General features: G+C 34.7%; 1 long non-coding RNA gene and 2 pseudogenes across 1 annotated transcript; all 3 read left to right on the top strand.

Annotated features, from left to right (window-relative positions):
• Nucleotides 1-1,476: 1,476 nt before the first annotated feature.
• LOC111830406 lies at nt 1,477-2,142 on the top strand (annotated as a pseudogene).
• A 1,932-nt stretch (nt 2,143-4,074) lies between these two features.
• Nucleotides 4,075-4,664, top strand: LOC17887286 (annotated as a pseudogene).
• Nucleotides 4,665-5,295: 631 nt separating this feature from the next.
• Nucleotides 5,296-7,186, top strand: LOC111830409. The gene is made up of 5 exons (XR_002833781.1): nt 5,296-5,492; nt 5,590-5,638; nt 5,765-5,851; nt 6,698-6,942; nt 7,068-7,186. It is a non-coding gene; the product is annotated as an uncharacterized LOC111830409 (long non-coding RNA).
• The last annotated feature ends 8,268 nt before the right edge of the window (nt 7,187-15,454 follow it).

Below are 15,454 nucleotides of genomic sequence, written 5' to 3'. Positions count from 1 at the left end.
ATATTTACTTGTTCACTTGCATTCAAACATGCATACATACACATTCATAATTGCTTCTTTGTTTCATTGTCTTCTTCCTTGTTTCCTTGCTACTCTGTTTCTTTGTTTCATTGTCTCCTTGCTTCTCTGGTTCTTGATTCATTGTCTTCTTCCATTGTCTCCTTGCTACTCTGTTTCTTTGTATCATTGTCTCCTTGTTTCTCTGTTTCTTTGATTCATTGTCTCCTTCCTTCTCTGTTTCTGCTTACTGTTAATTAAAGAGTTTGAACGTGATTAAAATGCAAGTAATAAATAAGGAAACAAGGAACATATGATGATATAAGAAATTAGAATACACCTTTTTAAAAGATTTTGCAAGCAAATCCGCTGGTTGTTTGATCTTGATGTCCAACAGAATTGAGTAATATTCACAAATTGATTCTCCTAATGATTTGCTTCACGAATCCAATTGTTTAAACTAATGAGATTTTTCTTGTTCTTAATGCTAATGGGAAATAATGTAATATTCTACATTTTGGGATGTCATTTTTCAAAATTCCCAAATAAGAGTAGTAGGGTGGCAAAACATTGCAGTTCATTCTGTTTTAATATTAAAATTTAATATATATATATATATATATATATATATGTATATATAATATTGTATATAATCATAGTTGAAGATTAACTGATTAAAAATGAATGAATGTGAAAAAAAAAACTAACAAGATTTTTGTAACCAAATATTAAATTTCTAAATATCATATTTTTAGTATATATTTCAGTTAATCTTTTTTGGTTACATATATTTCAGTTAATTTTCTAAACATCGATATCATATTTTGGATTCTCTCCATGGTTAATATGGTATATTTGGAAGGCACGAAATGCTAGAGTTTTTGATAATGTGGATCAGTATTCTCAAGAGGTGACTAGAATTGCTAAGATAGAAGCGGAGGCCTGGCAGGCGGCTCAGATCGAAGTTTTGGAAATACCACCGGAAGCTTCGGGAATATTGGTGCCGCTGCCTAAGAGGCAAAGGCGTATGGTTACTTTGTCTGATGTTTTTTCAGGATATCGATGTTTTGTTTAGCCCTGGGCATTCGGGGGCCCGTTGGGGTTCGGGCCGGGCTTTTCGGGATTTCGGGTTTTCGGGTTTGGACTTCTAAAGCCCATTCGGGTATAAATATATTTTCGGGCGGGCTCGGGTTCGGGCCGGATTTTTCGGGTTCGGGTTTGGTTTTATTTCGGGTTCTAAGTAACCAATAAAATTTTGATCAAAAAACAGAAATTTTAAAGTAATCTTGGAAGCTATAAAACAAAGAAACCATAAAACTAAGAATCTATAAAACTATTAAGCTAGCTTTTTTAATATGACCAAAAGCTATAAAACTAAGACTGACTTCACGTAAATAAACAAACCCACTAACCTTTACAGAGATTTTTGTTTTTTTAGCCAAAATAGAACTTATATATTCGATAATATTAAAGATAGAAGTACATAGAACTGTATTACATACGATCACATGGAAGCCTTACGGTTCATCTAACCAGTAAACACTATTAGATTTGTGGGCTTCCAACTTAAAACCAATTGGCAATGAGTGGAGAGGCCCATATATCTTATATACTAGTCAGGATTCTACTCAACTTCCAATGTGGGATATTATATCCCTAATACGCCCCCTCGAGATGATGGCTCTTTTGGCCATAGATCTCGGTATGTTCGGGCATGAATCGGTGGGCCAACTATGAGCCAGACCGATTATGGATTGGGTTGAGTATGTGCGGACCGGGCTCTGATACCATATTAGATTGTGGGCTTCCAACTTAAAACCAAATTGGCAATGAATGGAGAGGCCCATATATCTTATATACTAGTCAGGATCCTACTCAACTTCCAATGTGGGATATTGTATCCCTAATATAACTCTATACTTTAGCCTTGCGACCTAAATCAAACGGTTCATATATAGAACTCCAGAAAATAGAAAACCAGCAAAACCAGCATGTGTATGTATATAAACCCACTTTGGTACAATGCCACGTTCATGCGTTCCCTTATACACCTCAAATTAGATTGAGTCAAACAAATTATTTTAAACACTTATATTTCTTGCAGGAAGTATCACCATCTCCTTTATATTGAACACCATTCACGACAGGGCACTCAGGCACTCCTTTATATTGAGCATGAGTTTCCTTACACACGTTCATGAGTCAAACACATTATTTTAAACACTTGTATCTTCTTTAGTTTCCCAAGTCATCTCTTGTCTTCATCTTCTGATCCAAAGTCTCTAATTATATATTTATATGTGTAAGAAAAAATCTGTTTGACACATTTGGGACAGATCTACATTTGACCCACCAGAAATATACAGAAGCGAATAATCACACAAGCTCTATACTATAAGAAGATCATCTACAAAAGGGTCTAAGCATAGAAACCAAAAGAGTTACAGAGAACATATATAAGAACACAAATCATATATAATTAAGAACACATGATTCCAATCATTCCATTATATAAGAACACAAATCATATATAAGAACACATGATTCCAATCATTCCATTATATAAGAACACAAATCATATATAAGAACACATGATTCCAATCATTCCATTATATAAGAACACACAATTCCATGACTGACTTCACTAAATCACACAAACGATTGACGCTTCAATACTAAGAAGTAAGAACAAAAACCAAAAACGCAGAACACAACACACGCTTCAAACTTGACGAGCTTCGTCATCAATGAAACACGCTTCAAACTCGATGCAGAACACACTGAATTCAATAAACATGGTGCTAGAGAGAGACGTACGAGAGAGAGAACACACTGAACTCACCTCAGATAAATTTTGGGAATGAAAATATTGAAAATCGATTCGAGTATATCAGTTTCTGGGCAATAAAATCTTAATCGATCAACAAAATTACAAAGGCATGATTCATGAATCGATCAACAAAATTACAAAGGCATGCCGCATGAATGAAATCGGGTTTAATCGGGTATGATCGGGTTTTCGGGTTTATCCGAACCCGGACCCGAACCCGGAAATTTCAAAACCAAAACCCGATCGGGTATCCTCTTTAATCGGGTTCGGTACGGGCCTAACGGGCCGGGTTCGGGTATGGGCTTCGGGTACGGGCTTTTTACCCAGGGCTAGTTTTGTTGATGGTTCTTGGAAGGATTCAGACAAGTATGCAGGTGTAGGGTGGTATTGTCAACATTCTCAAGATAGATCCACAACGACGGGAGCTTCGAACACCCGTAGAAGTCTTTCTCCTCTCCATGCAGAGGTAGAGGCATTGATGTGGGCCATGAGATGTATGATCGGCCATGACTACAGAGATGTTGAGTTTCTCACAGACTGCTCAGATTTGGTGGAGATGGTGTCTTCCCCAGCCGAGTGCCAGCTTTCTCTGTATACCTGCAAGATATAAGAAGCGATAGGGAAGAATTTTCTACTTTTTCTTTATCTCTGATACCTCGTAATGCGAATGTAAAAGCGGATAGTTTGGTTAGTAATGTGCGAGCTCATCCGATCTTGGTTAAGTTTGTTAACAATTGTCCCCCCAATTGGCTTTTTTGAAAGCTAATCTATGAAAGTCTGATGTTGACAAAAAAAAAAGATAGTATGATATAAGTTAGAGATTATGTTTGATTATAAGGACATAAATTTCAATTTTTTTATATTTTAACCCTTAAAGAGATTATCTATAAGAAATTCTGACTGCATATAGTAATAAAAACATATAAGCTAATATATTTATCAAAAATAATATCAAATATATTAATTTAATGTGATGGTTACAGTTGAGTTTCCACAAATTAAATGCTTCTTGATTTTATCCTTTTTCTTCATTAGATTTATGTTATCATATATAGTTGTTAACTTGTTATAAACTAATGTTGAAGGGCATCTTGTGGACCCCTGCTCTGTCGGATATCCGATAGCTAACACGTGGATCCCTGCCCTATCGTCAAGCGTTGGGATACCTAGATTATCACAAAAAAGTATATATAGTACCATGAATACACTAAGTTAACAAAACAAAACAATTTCAAATAAAAAGAAAAATGAAAAGTCTTTTAGTGTTTCTATTTGTTTTTAGCATTTACATGCTTGGCTACGTATCAGGTAGAGCCGAAGTCAGAATTTAAATTCCAGAAACGCTTATGGATGAAGTGTTATTCCAAAGATAACGTAATTGGCCCAACTATCATACCAATTGGACAATATTCTAAAATTCGTTTTCTGGCTAACCTTTGGGGTACGTCTCGATACATGTGTACATTGAAACAAGGACCTAACTATAAACACTATCAGATTTTACAGCATTTAAGCAATTATATTGGTTTGATTATGGAGGCACATGGTATTGGGGAGCCAGAGAAGATGGTATCTATTTAAAGAGAGAAGGTGGCGAGAAACCGGTCGATTTATATAAAGCATATGATTGGATAAATTAAAATTGGATAACGATAGCTTTAACATGTATTTGATTAAAAAGACAAAATGATATATATCATAGTTGAATATTTACAACTTAAACTAGATTACACATTGTTTTTCCCCTTAAATTTAAATCTTTTGGATTTCCAAGTTCCAACAACAATATTTATTTCCATATTTCTTAGATCATCTTACAATCTCTTTCTTGCAAATATCTAAATAATTATATGTATTTCTTGCAAAACTGTAAATCCGAATAACATGACTCAGATTACACCTTTCATGCCCACAAAACTCATGACTGAAAGAAACACAATACCTTTTAGAGTACCCACATCATATACGTCTTGTAAAAACCTTATGAGGTCCGTAAGTTTTTTTCAAATAATTAAGACTCTTTAAAAAAAACAAAAAAATTATACGTATAACTTTTACTAATTTAGATAAAATTGATTAACAAAAAAAAGAGCTTCTTATACTATCAATAAATATAATGTGCACACAAAATTTACAGCTTATATTTTTTTTTTGAAAGTGAATTTTATACAAGAAAAAATATGAAACAACATAGAAGATGTTGAGAACTCTTGTTTGTACAGCCGTTGGATTAAAACTATAAGAATTAAAAAATAAAATATCGGTTATAAATTTGATTTGGTTTGGTTTAATTGTAGATTGTGGTTTACTTTAAATTAACGACACGTCATCACTCTTCAAAACGGTCATAAACCGTGGAGCGTGAAACGTGATTTTAAATTCGAAACCCAAACCCAGAAATAAATCACCGACTCAGAGCAAAAATTCTCTTCTATGCGTTGAGACGCAACACAACGGACGACACAGGGACAGACGGAGGAATCGTGAAGGGATTGAACCCTATCTTGTTCGTAAGTTACGTACATCATCTTCTGTGACTCTCTAATTTTGTTACTAACCGACGACAGACGGAGGAGGATGGAGTCGAAGATAGATTGACGGAGACGGACGGCGGAGGGAGACGCACGGCGGAGGAATCGTGAAGGGATTGAACCCTAACATGTTGGTAAGTTAGGTACATCGTCTTTGATCTTTCTTATTCTGAATTTGAACCTTAGGGGTCTCTTTGTGATTCTTTCTGTGCTTTGTTGGTTTTTTCAAAGATCAAATCACAATTCAACGAGTCTGAACCCAAAACATGAATCGTGAACGGTATATTAATTTCTCTTTAAGTCTATTTATACATGTTCTGATTGATTTTGGTATCAAGCTACTCATAATAAGTTTGTGCATGTTATGTTGATCTATTGAATTACTTTGGATGATGTTATCGGGAAGATGAAAGTGCTTGATGGTCAAAAAGGATGTGACAGTGGTGGTGGTGTATACGGAGGAGGAGGATACACAGAGGTTTCCCCAATTTATGTTTGTCACCATTCCTTAGTTCCTTGCGTGTTGTTGTTACTTGTTTTCTTATATTCTTCTTTGATTCTTTGCATATTTACTTGTTCACATGCATTCAAACATGCATACATACACATTCGTAATTGCTTCTTTGTTTCATTGTCTTCTTCCTTGTTTCCTTGCTACTCTGTTTCTTTGTTTCATTGTTTCCTTGCTTCTCTGGTTCTTGATTCATTGTCTTCTTCCTTGTCTCCTTGCTTCTCTGGTTCTTGATTCATTTTCTTCTTCCTTGTCTCCTTGCTTCTCTGTTTCTTTGTTTCATTGTCTCCTTGCTTCTCTGTTTCTTTGTTTCATTGTCTCCTTGCTTCTCTGTTTCTTTGTTTCATTGTCCCCTTGCTTCTCTGTTTCTTTGTTTCATTGTCCCCTTGCTTCTCTGTTTCTTTGTTTCATTGTCTCCTTGCTTCTCTGTTTCTTTGTTTCATTGTCTCCTTACTTCTCTGTTTCTTTGTTACATTGTCTCCTTGCTTCTCTGTTTCTTTGATTCATTGTATCCTTCCTTCTCTATTTCTTTGTTTCATTGTCTCCTTGATTCTCTGTTTCTATGATTTATTGTCTTCTTCCTTGTTTCCTTGCTTCTTTGCTCCCTTGATTGTTTGTTTAATACTTGATTGTACATTTTCATAACTGCTACTTGCTACCTTCTTTTCTGCCTCCATTATTTACTTATTCGCTTCCTTCTTTTATTTCGTCATCCATTGTTTCATTACCATCCTTAACTTGCGTGCTTATTTGCTCACTAACTGTCTCAGTCTAATGTTCCATATATGGAATTATGTATTTTGCTTTGATAGTGATACTACTTTACAGAATGGAGACTCTTGAGCGTGATCTGTCAAGAAAACTTCCGCGTCCTCATTACTCTTTCTACCACATAGACCATTATCTTTTTCTGTATGTGGAACAAGAACAACTTTTATCCATTTATACCAGCCTCTCAGAAACTTACTTGAAAGACCAAAGATCTCAGGTTCTATGATCATGCAGTGTGAGTATTTTATAGGATAAATTTATCCAAGTTTGAGGAGCTTCATCACAAATTCATGAAGTAAAAGGTATTCTTTCGATTGTCCTCTCTCACCCTCAAGATCAGTAATCTACGGTGCCACAAAGTTTTCATTCATTAGCTAAGTGGGATATTACCCAAAAGTAATAATGAACATGTGTATCTGCTTGCTAGATACTATGTCCAAGTTTGAGGAGGACAAGGAGAAGCTCTATATACGATATGAGAAACTAAGTAAGCCAACAAACTCCTTATGAAACCACTGTTAATAAGATGGCAACACTTACTTCCCCCTGTAGAATAACATGTAGGGGAAAAAGAGCTGACAACTGACAAAGAAACCTCAATAGGAGAGGTTCTACAAAGAAGATCTTGCTCAGTTGGAAGAATCACTCAAGGTAAGTATTTTCTCTTTTCTTGCCCCTTATTTCAGGTCTATTGCAACAGAGCTCTGAAATGGTTGTGGATATTGTTGGAAGTCAAAGAGTTCAAAAGAGGTCTGAACAAAATATCCCAAGATGATACTTAAATTTTTAGTCTTTAGAAAGGAACAAAGAGCTGACATGATCCATATTTGCAGTGTGAGTATCTTGTAGGATAAATTGGAAAATCTTGCTCAGTTGGAAGAATTACTCAAGGTAGGTAATAGTCTTACGTATATTCATATTTTTTCTTTTCTTTGTATGCAAATTCTTGGCTCCTTAGATTAATTTTTCTTCATTTGAAACTAAAAGGTAAAAAGATCTTTAGTGTTTCAATACTTTGAAATTCACGAACATGGACCACTACTAGTTAGCTTATCTATATCTGCTTTACAATGTTAGGTTTATACCAATTATTCTCGGCTCCTTCGTAGTCGATAGCCTTGCTTATATGAGAGAATGCAACTTCTTGAGGTGTATGATGATTAAGCTATCAGCGGAAAGCTCTTGCCTCTGATGAATGAAAGATTAACGTCTCTTCATATGACACTAAAAGGTAAAAGATTAACGACTTTTATTCTCTTGTATTTTATAGTTTGAAATGAATGTTTGATTATATTATAGCATGATCCACCACAAAAATTAGCTAATCTATCTGCCATTTACAATGTTGTTTGTAATTAAAGCTTATCATGTCTAAAATCTATAAGCACTTGTAAGTTGTCATTTATTTGATCTCGTAATTATTTTTAATGCATAGGGTAATCTCACTGATGGTACACTATTTCATTTATAGACTGTTTTGGGTTTTACTCTGCTTTTTTTAGTTGCTGGAAAGGTGAAGACGTTTAACTTTTGTTTTTAGTGTCTTTGGGTTAGTGTAACTGTTATGAGGAGTGGGCTGATAGTTGTTTCTACTTTTCAGATTGTTGTGTCCACCAAAAGCCCTAAATCTGACAAGCAATATGTTTGGGAATCGGTAGCTGATAGTAGCTCATATGTGATCAAAGAAGAAACAGACCCTGAAAGCATTCTCTATTCAAGTATTCTTACTTTTGATCTATATAGTTTAGCTGACTGTTTAGTCCCGGGTGCAGGACGATGACAAGTAAGAATTTGCGGATTCTACGAGGATCAAGAATCTTGTTAAGAATTACTCTCAGTTTGTTGGGTTTCCCATCTATACATGGCAGGAGAAATCAAGGACTATAGTGGTGAGGATGTCAGCTTTGTTTTTAACTATAACAGTGTATTCACGTTGCTTATGTGTTTTAAAACTTTGTTATTCGGTGTAAGTTAAAGAGGAAGAACCAGTGAAGGAAGGAGCAGAGGTAAAACTTTTATGGTTTTTAATTTTCTGTATAAGCTGTCCAAAACCAAGTACTGTCTTAGACTTTTGTTTGCTAAGTTGATCTCTTGTTACTTGTTCGTTTCTAGGGACAAGAACCAGTGAAGGAAGGAGAAGAGGTAAACTTTTATGGTTTTTAATTGTCTGTATAAGATCTCCAAAACCAAGTACTGTCTTAGAATTTTGTTTGCTAAGTTGATCTCTTGTTACTTGTTCGTTTCTAGGGTGAGCCAAAGAAAAAGAACACAACTAAAACTGAGGAGAACCTGTGAGTGTTGTGTATATATTAGTTCTTTCTTTTGTAGAACTCTCTATGGATTTCCCCTGGTTACATTTTTTGTCTGACCATGTTTCGTAATCTATATGCAGTTCCCAAGATACTTGAACTTTGTGAAGGGTGTGGTGGACTCAGATGATCTTCCTTTTAACGTTTCCAATGAAATTTCTCCAAGAAAGCAGGATTGTAAGTGGTCAACAGTTAGTAGTAATACAAATGTTGATTATATAAGAATCTCACCTCCTATCTAAACTATTTTCTTGATAATATTCAGGTAAGAATCATGAGAAAGGGTCTCATTAGGAAAACCTTTGACAAGCTTGGGTGAATATATCGAGAACATGGGAGAGAACCAAAAGGTGATCTACTACCTTGCAACCGATAGCTTAAAGAGTGCCAAGTCCGCCCCTTTCTTGGAAAAACTAATCCAAAAAGACATCGAGGTATATGCTTCAAGCTTAGGTTTTGCTTGGCACATGATTCTTGTTTGATTTGTTTTCTTACTGCTGGCTTTTCGAATGGTAGGTTCTATACTTGGTTGATGAGGTTGCAATTCAGAATTTACAAATCTACAAAGAAAAGAAGTTGGTTGATATCAGCAAAGAAGATTTGGAACTTGGTAAGTATTATTTTCGTCAAACCTCGTGCATTTGTTTGTAACAATTTCTCTCTTTTCTCGCAGGAGATGAAGATGAAGTAAAGGATGTGACAGTGGAGGAGTACGTCGTGGTGGTGTATACGGAGGAGGATACCACAGAGGTTTCCTCAATTTTTGTTTGTCACCATTCCTTAGTTCCTTGCGTGTTGTTGTTACTTGTTTTCTTATATTCTTCTTTGATTCTTTGCATATTTACTTGTTCACTTGCATTCAAACATGCATACATACGCATTCATAATTGCTTCTTTGTTTCATTGTCTTCTTCCTTGTTTCCTTGCTACTCAGTTTCTTTGTTTCATTGTCTCCTTGCTTCTCTGGTTCTTGATTCACTGTCTTCTTCCTTGTTTCCTTGCTACTCTGTTTCTTTGTTTCATTGTCTGCTTGCTTCTCTGTTTCTTTGTTTCATTGTCTCATTGCTTCTCTGTTTCTTTGATTCATTGTCTCATTGCTTCTCTGTTTCTTTGATTCATTGTCTCCTTCCTTGTTTCCTTGCTTCTCTGTTTCTTTGATTCAATGTCATCTCCTCTGCCCGGATTCGAACTCATGAGGCGGAGCTATGCTCTCAATCCAAATGAGCTACAAGTTCAGGCGGTTAAATTAGTTTAGAAAAGAAAACAAAATGTCATAAAAAAAATGAAGTTTAGATGGAAGAAGAGATAATTACACGTAGACATACTTTTGACAAAACAAATAGCATCTACACATACTTTTGGCTAGTGGTATACTTTTCTTCTACTTTTTCAAGAGAAACATATTTTGTTAGACAATTATGCCCTTATGCAAAAGACTCTCTTTTCTCTCTCCCTCACCTCTCGTGTTTCTTCTCTTCTTCTTTCAGATCTCTCTCCCCCTCCCTGCTTAAACCTCTCAAATCAGATAATCATCACTTAATCTGATTCTCTTGCTTTTTCTTTTATATTCCCAGTTTCTTTTGGTCATACAAAAAACAATAATTTTTTTTTGTTTTCTTTCAATTATTTGGTGAGTTTTTTTATTCTCTTGCTTTTCAACACATATTGGCTACGCATGTAAATTTTTGTAGATATTTTATTTTTGTTAAGATTATGTGGATTGGTAAATATTCTAATTTTGTTTGTTTATCTGTTCCAGGATGTAAACCCAGGATTATGTGTAGTGATTTCAGGGCAGTGGAGTTGTGGACATATCCATGTGGATACCTGTTTATGACTAGTCGTGGATGATTCATGGTTTATTGCAGGCGAATCATAGTTGGTGTCCTGATAAAACATGAAAACTAATGAAGCAAATACATGTAGATAGAAAAGAGGACCAAGAACCCTGTGGACTATGTCCATGTGGATACACATATTCACAATCCAAAGCCGCCAAAAATGAGGTATCACTTATCAGTCTTGGATGGATAATGGTTTAGTGGAGGCGAAGACACCTAAACGGCGGTTGCACAAACTGATGGATATAGGTGGAAGAAGCTTAGAGATGGACACAATAACAGTAACCTCACCAACAACCAGAGACAATAATTGCGACAGAGAGAGAAGCGATGATCTAATGGGTGTAGGAAGCTTTAAGGACATAGACAAAAAAGGTACTCACCACCACCACGTCCAGATATTTATTGTTGTGTGGAGAGAGGGTTACGACGAGAAACCGGCGTATGTCAAAAATCCCAGCGATGCAAATACGAACGAGGGATGCGGCGAGGGTGAAAAATTAGGCGTTGTTAAAATTAGGGATCGAGAGCATGAATTTAGGGATTGAAAAACATGTTTTGTTTCTTACGGAGAAGAAAACAAAAAAATAATAAGATAATGTTAAGAAGTGAGATAGAGAGTTAACTTTGAGGAGGACTCAATTGACATTTCCTTACACAAAAATATAGGAGTAGTAAGAAGTGGGTCTCTGTGTTATAAAATGTTGAGAAAGTGGGTCTGTGTGCTATTTATTCATGGAAGAAAAGGTGAAAAAAGTCAAAAAAAAACCAAAGTAATAAGATTGTGTCCAAAATCAATAATGAGGTTTAACTTGGTTTTTTCCTCTCATCATCTCCTCTGCCCGGACTCGAACTCATGAGGTGGAGCTATGCTCTCAAACCAACTGAGCTACAAGTTCAGGCGCTTAACTTAGTTTAGAGGTTTATTTTTATTTATAGAATTAATTTTTTTTTGGTAATCTTTATTTATAGAATTAATTGGGAGTAAGATGTTGTAGTGTTAGAATTTTTGTTTGGATATTATTTGGATACATATTTGATAGAGCAATACTTGGGTTCACCCCTAAGGGAAAACAATATGTCATGTCATATTATATTAAAAAAATAAATTAAAAATAAAACAAACCTTAACCACTCTTTTATAAACCCAAACTGAAATATAATTTCGTTTAATTACAAAATCTAAACCCTAACCATTATTTTTCAATTGAAACGAAAATAAAAATTCGTCTAATTACAAAATCTAAACCCTAACCACTAATTTGTCAGCCTAAACCGGAATATTTTTTTTAATTACATAATCTAAACCCTAACCACTAATTTGTCAACCCAAACCAAAATATAATTTTGTTTAAATCAAAATCTAAACTCTAACTTCTATTTTATAAACTATAACCGAAATATATTATTTCCTTAACAAAAATCCTATAGAATTTGTTTCTATAATTTGCTTTATTTTTTTATTTTCATTTTGATTTATTTTTTTAAATATAATATGACATGGCATATTGTTTTATTTTGATTGACTCAATAGGTGGTGAACCCAAGTATCTTTCAATTTGATGGGGGTCAAAAGATTTGGTTTGTTTGTCAACAACGAATAAAAGTGGCTCCTAAAAGCCAACTGGGAGGAAAATTATTTAACTTAACATGATGCCGACTGGAACGAGTTATGCGTGCCAAACAATCCGCTTTTGCATTCGCCTTGGAATTAGAGATAGCGAAAATGTTGAAAATTCTTCCTTATCAATGATGATATTGTCGAGGTAAACAGAGAACGCCAGCCACTCGAAAGGAGAAGACACAATTTTCACCAAATCTGAACAGTCGATAAGGAACATAACATCTATGTAGTTGTGGTCAAACATACATCTCATCGCCCATACCAGAGCTTCTACTTCAAAATGAGAAGGGAAAGAATTCGACGGAGATTGGAAGCGCCCATCACTAGGGTAGACTCTTGAGCGTGCTGACAAAACCATCATAAACCTGCAAATTTATGTTGTCTTCCAAGAACCATCAACAAAGCACTGAAAACTTTTGAACATAGAAGGTAAATGGTCCAATGGACAATGAATACGACTTCCAAAACTCGTATTAGCTACAAGGGGGTAGGAGAGGGCCCCAAATCCTCGATCTAAGCCTCTTGCCAGACACGTGCTTCATCCTTTGCAACCCTATTCACCTCCAAGGGATTTGCATCTAAATTTTCATAAACTTTGGAATTACGTGCCTTCCAAATATACCATAAAATCCAAGGGCAATACTCACATTGATCCCAATTGGAGGTCAACCGAAATATATAGTTCATATTGGCAAATACAGACGATGTTGGAAAAACTAAGGGACCCATAGGGACGTCCGTCAGAGCCCATGATTGGCGCGCTAGTGGACATTCAAAGAGAACATGGTTAACCGTCTCCATTGGAGCACCACAACTTCCACACTTGGTGTCACGATTTATCCCTCGCTGACTCAAATTAGCCCATGCCCACATACTTGAGGAATAGGGAGCCTATTCTCCGCCGTTCGAACCGTATGATAACCAGATTTTACCATATATTCCCCATTTTTCGTAAAGTGCCAACCTACTGAATCTCCCATAAAATTATTTCTTATAGGCAAAGCACAAATCAGTGAAACATCTTCTGAAGTAAATAATTTCCTGGAACCTATCCATCCGCCAAGAATTGAACTGACGATCAATCAAATGTCGTATATGTAAAGAGGGATCCATATTATTTTGTGAAAAGGGTCAATTTATTTATTTTATAAAAAAAAAAAGAAACTTGACTAGTTTCTCAAAATTCATGGGTGTCAATTGACATGCTCCCTCCGCCACTGATCATCAAAGACTGATGTAAGTTTGTGCAATATATTCCCTTGTAAATCTCAACTCAAAGATCTCAGAAATAGCCTTGAAACTTTTGTACTCTTTCGGTGTAGGCTTTTTGTAAGAATGCACCAGATAGCACTAAAGCAACAAGAGTGGTCGACCTCTTATATGACACTGCTATAACGTCAAGTGGATTCACTATAAGACCTCTTATATGACACTTGCAAAATATCTAAAATATTACACAAAAATTTAATTACATAAAACCAAGAAAATGCCTATAACTATTCACACTATTATAGGTTTTATGTTTTTAATACAGCAATGTGGGAAACAAAAATCCCACTAAAATTCACAAAAATGTTCCAAATCTTTTAAGCTAGTTACAAGGAACCTAGCGATGACCATATAAGCAATTCTAAGATGTTTCTCAAGAGGCAACTGATCTTTGAAGGCTATACAAATGTAATGCATTAGTTTTACAAGCATTGGGGTTTTTTTCTCTTACGCTTCCATCAATCTGCTGTGGGTTAGCCTTAATACTTTTTTTTTTCTCTTAGCCTCAATACTTAATTGAAATTGATGGATCTACTACTATCAGATGGGAAAGCTTGCCTAACCAACCTCAAATTGATGTTAGGGTGTTTATGAACTTATTCGATTAAAGTTTTAATGCTTCATTAAATTACTTAAGATTAGGTATCACTATAACACCTTAGGCTAGTTTTAAAGTATTCCTTCATAGATAACTATCACTATCATAGTTTAGGGTAATTATATATGACTAGGGATCTTCTGTCTTATATACGAACTTAAATGATGTATATGACTGCTTGCATGTCTTCTATGATTCGCTTTGGTTTCTTGTATATTCTGAACCATTTAGGTTAAGGTTTGACACCAATTCGTACAAACACATATATAAATCGACCGGTATAGTCTTATTTCCGTGTAAAATCCCTAGAGTCCCTATGACTCCTATGTCGATCTAGCTTAATATGTTCTAGCTCGGTACTCCTTTGTATGCCATTTTGGTGTATGTAGATTCGATCGATACCTAAATAATATTATGTGTCTTAGTACACTGGCGGTCTATAATGGGTGAAACTTAAAATATTTCACAAAACAATTAGCGTGTATATGTGTTAGTTGCAAAACTGTAAATCTAAATAATATGACTCAGATTACACCTTTCATGCCCACAAGACTCATCTGAAAGAAACACAATACTTTTGAAGTACCAATACCTTGTAAAACCTTATGAGGTCCGAAAGTTTTATTCATATAAGCCTGTTTTCAGAAAAAAAAAAAAGTTTTATACGTATAACTTTTACTAATTTAGATAAAATTGATTAACAAAGAAAAAACATCTTAGTTCTTATACTATAATAAATATAATGTGCACACAAAGTTTACAGCTTATATTATTTTTTTGAAAGTGAATTTTATACAAGAAAAAAAAATCATATAGAACAGCATAGAAGATATTGAGAACTCTTGTTTGTACAGCCCGTTGGATTAAAATTATAAGAATCATATATATAAAAGTAAGGTTTCACTCTCTCCTTATTGGTGGAAAAATATTTAAGGCTTTAATTTTTATTTTTTTAATTAATAAATGTTTATGACAATCATTCAATACAAATTTTAATTACACTATAAGTTATAATCAAATGGTAAAGAAAATGAAAGGACTTAATCATATATCATTCAACAAAATAAATAAATAAATAAATGTTCATGACAATCATTCAATACAAAATTTAATTACACTATAAGTTATAATCAAATGGCAAAGAAAATGAAAGGACTTAATCATATATCATTC

This window comes from Capsella rubella, unplaced genomic scaffold (genome assembly GCF_000375325.1).
Source record: "Capsella rubella cultivar Monte Gargano unplaced genomic scaffold, Caprub1_0 scaffold_5, whole genome shotgun sequence".
Classification (NCBI taxonomy): domain Eukaryota; kingdom Viridiplantae; phylum Streptophyta; class Magnoliopsida; order Brassicales; family Brassicaceae; genus Capsella; species Capsella rubella.
Note: the sequence above shows the minus strand (reverse complement) of the source record. Positions and strands in the feature narration are given on the sequence as shown.